At 38.6% G+C, this 5,627-nt stretch overlaps 1 protein-coding gene across 1 annotated transcript in view; it reads left to right on the forward strand.

Annotated features, from left to right (window-relative positions):
• Positions 1 to 5,627, forward strand: part of DNAJC1 (DnaJ heat shock protein family (Hsp40) member C1) — a 253,765-nt gene that overhangs the window by 84,654 nt on the left and 163,484 nt on the right. The window lies entirely within an intron of this gene.

The following is a 5,627-nucleotide window of genomic DNA, read 5'->3' on the forward strand; positions in this document are numbered from 1 at the left end:
TTGGGGTTGTATCTTGTAAAACTAGATACTAGGGAGGTCATTTTAAATCTGATTGAACTTCCCAGACGTCTGTACCTAGCCCTAAGGTAACTAGCCAATTGCCCTAATTTCTCAGGAAGAATGAGAAGAAGTGTCAGTGCTTTTGAAGTTATGGATTGATGTGTGAAATCTGTGGGGTTTATCTTGTGAATGACACTTGTAAACCCTGGTTGAGAATCACTGGTTTAGAATATGTAATATTCCATACTGTATGGAGTTAGCCTAAGTTTTTTACTTAAGAAATGATGACCCATAGGTAGCATACAGTGTTTTTTTGTTTTCATTTTTGAAGATGGTGTTTCAGTTATTTAGGTTTGTTTTTTACTGGCACCATTTCCAGGTTTAGGTCATCAGGGTTTTTTTATTTCTCTTTAGTAAATGATAGCACATTTTTAGGACTTAAGTTTTCACCTGTGTTCTTTTTAAGTTGTATGAGCAAAGGACCTGATTGCTCATTTGAATAAAGACATATTGTGTTAGTACTGGTTTTTACCTTGCTTTGGCTATGTATTTTTACATCAAATTGAGTTCAGTATGGCACCTTAAATGAAAAATGTGATGAATATTTGTAACTGAAAATATATGTTGCCAGATTGTAGGTAGTTAACTTTAATTGTAGAACTGACTTTGGGTTTTTATGTAACTTCTGTTGACTTCTCTGAGTGAACAACTAGTGAAGCATTTGTCTGTGCTTCTTTTTTTACATATTTGTATAGATTAAATTTTTTCTGCATGTGGTGTTTTTTGTGTGTGGTGTATCTTGTAAAACTAATATTGTTCGGCTCCCCCTCCAGTATTAACAACATTTGGAGTTGGGTGTGAGGTTTCTGATATTGCCACAGTTCTTAAGATGGTGTAGACCAGGGCTGCCCAACTTGGTTGCATCACATGCTATGTAGGCCCCATTTGTGTGAGCTGTGGCAGCCCCTTCTCTCCTTCCCAGGGCTACATGCCATTTGGACCCCTGCTGCACTGTGGTGCTCCCTTCCCCCTGCAGAACCATGCTTCTCAGGTGCTGCACAGTGCCATGACAGCGTCCCTCCCTTATCCTGCTGTGTGGGGCTTATGGGTTGGGGCTTGGAGCAGGAGTGGGAAGGGGGCGTGGAGACCCTGGCAACAGCAGCCTCTGTCAAGGTTGGCAAGTGCTACCCAGAGGGGTGGGGGGGGAGGTGGGGATGGAATTAGAAGGGGCTTGAGGGCTGCAAATTTTAACCCCCTCTGGGCCTCATGCAGCCCAGGGACCACCAATTGGAGCAGCCCTGGACAATGTTGAATAAAACAATATGACATGATGGGTATAGGAACCTCTTATGCTCCTAGGCTCACACAGTTGCTGATATAGAAACTTTTCATCAACCAAAACATGTATGCATATGTAAATGACTGTGAGGCTGATCGATGCCCATAAAAGTTGTCTTTTTTTGTCATTTGGGGTCTATGCATTGTTAGAAATTTACATTAAATACATGCTTATGTTTACAGAATTAAGCCATTAGCTTTGAAAATTATAGAAATCATTGAAACTTTAATTGTCTTGTTTTATTTTCTTGTGCAAGGCCTGACATTGCTTTTATATGTTTTGAGATTTTATTTGGCACAGTTTGCACATTATTTGTATTCATGTAGTCATGGACCAAGATGCAGTATTCTTGTATAATGCATAAGAGGGCCTAGTTCATTTGCATTTCATACAGATCATTTGCATGATTCTATATGTTTTATTTAGTGCAAGTGAACAAACTTACGTTTTGTGAACCAGGTAACACTGAACTTGCCCTGTCTGGTTAGTATTGGAGTCATTATTTATCTGTTATGTTATTCCATTTTTGCTGATTTTATTTTCATATTTATAGTCTTCACTTCATAACTTAGTTTCGCATGATTTTTCTTTTTAAAAAAGTCATGAGATTACAAGTTCTAGACATAATTTTGATTATCAAACTTCTTGCAGGGGTTTGAAATTTTTCTAATGAGTTTTAGTTCCTTTCTTTTGCCTTAAAGAGTCTTTAATAAATAAATATGTATGAACTCCATGCCTGAGCATTCTCGTTTGCGCATTCTTTTAATGTATTGTCTATGACTATTTGCTACAGGCTTGTTCCACCTTGAACAAATCCTTCCACTTCCTGTAGTTGTTTGCCCTAGCATCTAAATATTTTTCTTATTCCACCTGGATATGAAAGCAATATTACCTTTATTTTTGGTATTGCATTATTCTGTTCTTTCTTTGGTCATCTATTCCACATATGCCCAGTTAGTACAAGTTGAATCGTGAAGGAGTCTATTGTAGGACCTGATATCTTTTTTTGTTAAAATTGGAAGTTGTATAGTGAACAATGGAGAAGATTTCTAGAAGAGAGCTTTTTTTGGTAAAGATGGCCAGTTAAAGGGAGCCATGGAGATCTGCATTCTGTCTCTACCTCTGCCAAAGAAAATTGCATCAATGCTAAGCAAATTACTTAAACCAAGCCTTTCACAAGTAGTTACTAATAGTGTTCTTTATTTTCCTGGTATCTAATTTTAGACCCAGCATTTGAGTGCAGATGTTTAAAATGCTCACAGCTATAACTTAGTGGATGTTATCATAGAATCTTAGAAAAGTAGAGCTTTACTTAGAAAAGACCTCCAGGGGTCATTTGGTTCAGCTTCCTGCTTAAGACAGAATCATCCCTTTTCAAATCATTCTATACTAACCTATTAACAAAACTACACAATCAACTGCAACGCAACCACAATATATAACACTCTAACATCCACAGATAAAGCAGGGGGACCACAGTGCCAATGTCATGCTGTTGCAAAGATTGTTAAAATATGTGCTAGAGATCCAAGGATGCCTTGAGCATGTGAAGTGCTATAGAATGCAGGCTGCATTAAGTCAATGATTTAAAAACTGACTTTTAAAAAACATTTTAATTATGTTTCCTTTTTTAAAAATAAATCAGCTTAAATGAAATTTGAATTTTTAATACAGGGTAGGCCAGGGTCTAACTTTAGTATAACCTATTAAAATAAATAAAATATGTTGAGTAACTCAGCCTCTACTAAAAAGCCTGGAGTTCAGGCTGATTGTTTGTTTGTTTTCTTTTATGTAAGAATGAGAAGGAAAACATATAAATGTTGAGGTCAAGCTTTAAATATATAGTACAATATTTCATGTAGTAGGAGGCCTGACTTTGCAAGGGATTATACTACTGGATGCAAAGGACCAACAAGGTCATCACGGATGTTTGAACCTGGCTTCTGACTCCAGCAGATGCCATCATGTGTACTCCTTGATCAGGATTATCCATGGACCACACCTGGAGGGTATCAAGCTCCTGTTTTATTCTCTCTACCTGAGCTATGATTCAAATTATGATGATTTTTGACATGATGGAGGCTTGTTCTTCAGTTCACGGAAGAACACACATCTGCTCACTAACTACCAAACCCATGTTTCTGAATGGTTCAGGATACTTTTGGTTAAATTGCCTTTCTTGGTCCCTTTAGTCATATGTAGAGGGATGAAAACATTTAACTTCTCAGCTGTTTCCACCGAACTTGTAGAAATCACTAGCAAAGCACCTGGAACCAGAGTTCTTTGGTGAAATGCTAAGCCAGCTTTTACCAGCAGTAGCCTCTTCTGAAGTTGCAGAAAGAATATTTTCTTCATTTGGCTTGGTTCATTCAAAACTGGAAATCAATTGAGAGCTGAAAAAGCAGGAAAGTTTTTATTCATGGAAGAAAAAAACAAAGGGGGGGAGAGAAGGATAAGATTTAGCCTGAAAACTTGAAAGGAAGGGGGTAAAAAGTTTTCAAACCAGCCTAGGTTTTTTTTAAAAAAAGACTCTCAATTTAAAGAGAATTGGGCAAGTAGGAACTTAAGCTCAAATGACTTGCACCTAGGCATTTCAGAAAACTTTCCCTAGGATGATCTGAAATAACTCGTTTTAATTCATCATTCTAGTACTATCACAGTTTATATAAATGTGTAATAAATTGCATCATGTTTTGATTTAAAAAAAATAAAGTTTCTGTTTCCAAAACATTAAAATTTGGTTAATTAATTTTGGCCAGAGACACTTTGGGGAGGCTGGGGGGCAGCAGGTGCCTGCCACCCCACTACCTCTCTGGGGTAGAGTTGTGGCCTGAGTGGAGGGGCCAGGCCATGGTGACAGGGTAGAGCTTCAGCCTGGTGTATGAGCAGCGGGAGAAGGTGATGCAGCGTGGCCCCCCTCCCACTCCCTGGTTACTCCTTATACTGCTGGTGGCATAGCTAGTGTTGGGGGTTCCTGCGACAGTGACAGCAATGTGTCTCACCACCCTGCTCTGCCCTTCTGGGTCGAGTCCTGCTTGCTGGGCTGTGGAGGCAGCTCCTGCTCATGCTGGTCCATCCAGGCTGCAGCCTCATGCCTGTTGGGGGGTGCACAAATCTGGGGGAGCATGTCCCCCACTTCCTTCCCCCTGCCCCACAGAGGGCTGGGGTCTGGAGTGGAGGCATCAGGTCTGGAGTGAGGGGCACCAGCAGGGCTGGGGTAGAAGTGGGTGGTTGTGGGTTGGGAGTGAGGGGCACTGGCAGGGCCAGGGGGCTGTTTTCTATTTAAACTATTTACTGGGTCAGGACTGCCCGTTAACACTTACAAATGGGTCCTGGTACAACAAAGGCTGAGAACCACTGATCTAGTGAATAAGAAATATATAATTCATCATTTTATGTTTAATGTAGGATTTCTGACAATCCAAATATGTTGAGCTCTGTATTTTTAAAATATATATTTATCTACTTTGTGTACATAGGAAATATATAGTCCAAATCTACTGTAAAACTGTATCTTGTTGTAAATTAGTATGTTATGTTATATCAGTTGATGAAAATTAAGGTTTTTTTGCATTGGCTGATGACATCTTTTATTTAAAAACAACAAAAATATGGTGGGAAAGTAGATGCAAATAGACTTAAATCAGGCTTTTGGCGTCCTGATTTTAAATCATGATTCAAATCAATCCACCCGGGAAGAATGCTAAGTAGATAAAATAATAAGGTGAAACATTAAGTCTGAGTTTATTTTAGGCACCTAAAATCAGTGGATACTTTGATCTTAATCCTTGTGCCTCAGTTCAACGAAGTATAAGATGAAGATGATATCCCCTCCTCTCATAAGGGTGTTGAAGATGAGCTATGTTTGTGAAGTACCTGAACATTGTAGTGTTGAACACCACAAAAAACCTGGGAGGAAATTAATGATTCTGTCTTCAAAGCTGGGTTTGAATAATGTGCAGTAAACAGGAAGAGGTGTGACGCACTGAATAACAAGGAAAAAAACAAATACTGAATACCTACTCATTAAGTGAGTTATGTGCAGTGAATAAAGATGACAAGGTTCTTTGGGTAAATATGATATATTTTTATTAGACCAATTGAATAGTTGGAAAAATTGTTCTTTATAAGCTTTTGGGCACAAGTACACTTCTTCAGGCATAGGGAGAGTTTGAAGGCATCTTTTGGAAAAAATATGGTTGCTTAATGAAAGACTAGTACTCTAGCATTCCAAAAACGCCAAAGTAGCCCTGGTTTTTTTTTTTGGTTTTTTTTTTTTTTTTTTTTT

Source organism: Gavialis gangeticus, unplaced genomic scaffold, assembly GCF_001723915.1.
Source record: "Gavialis gangeticus isolate Ggan-Ray unplaced genomic scaffold, GavGan_comp1, whole genome shotgun sequence".
In the NCBI taxonomy this organism is placed as follows: Eukaryota; Metazoa; Chordata; order Crocodylia; family Gavialidae; genus Gavialis; species Gavialis gangeticus.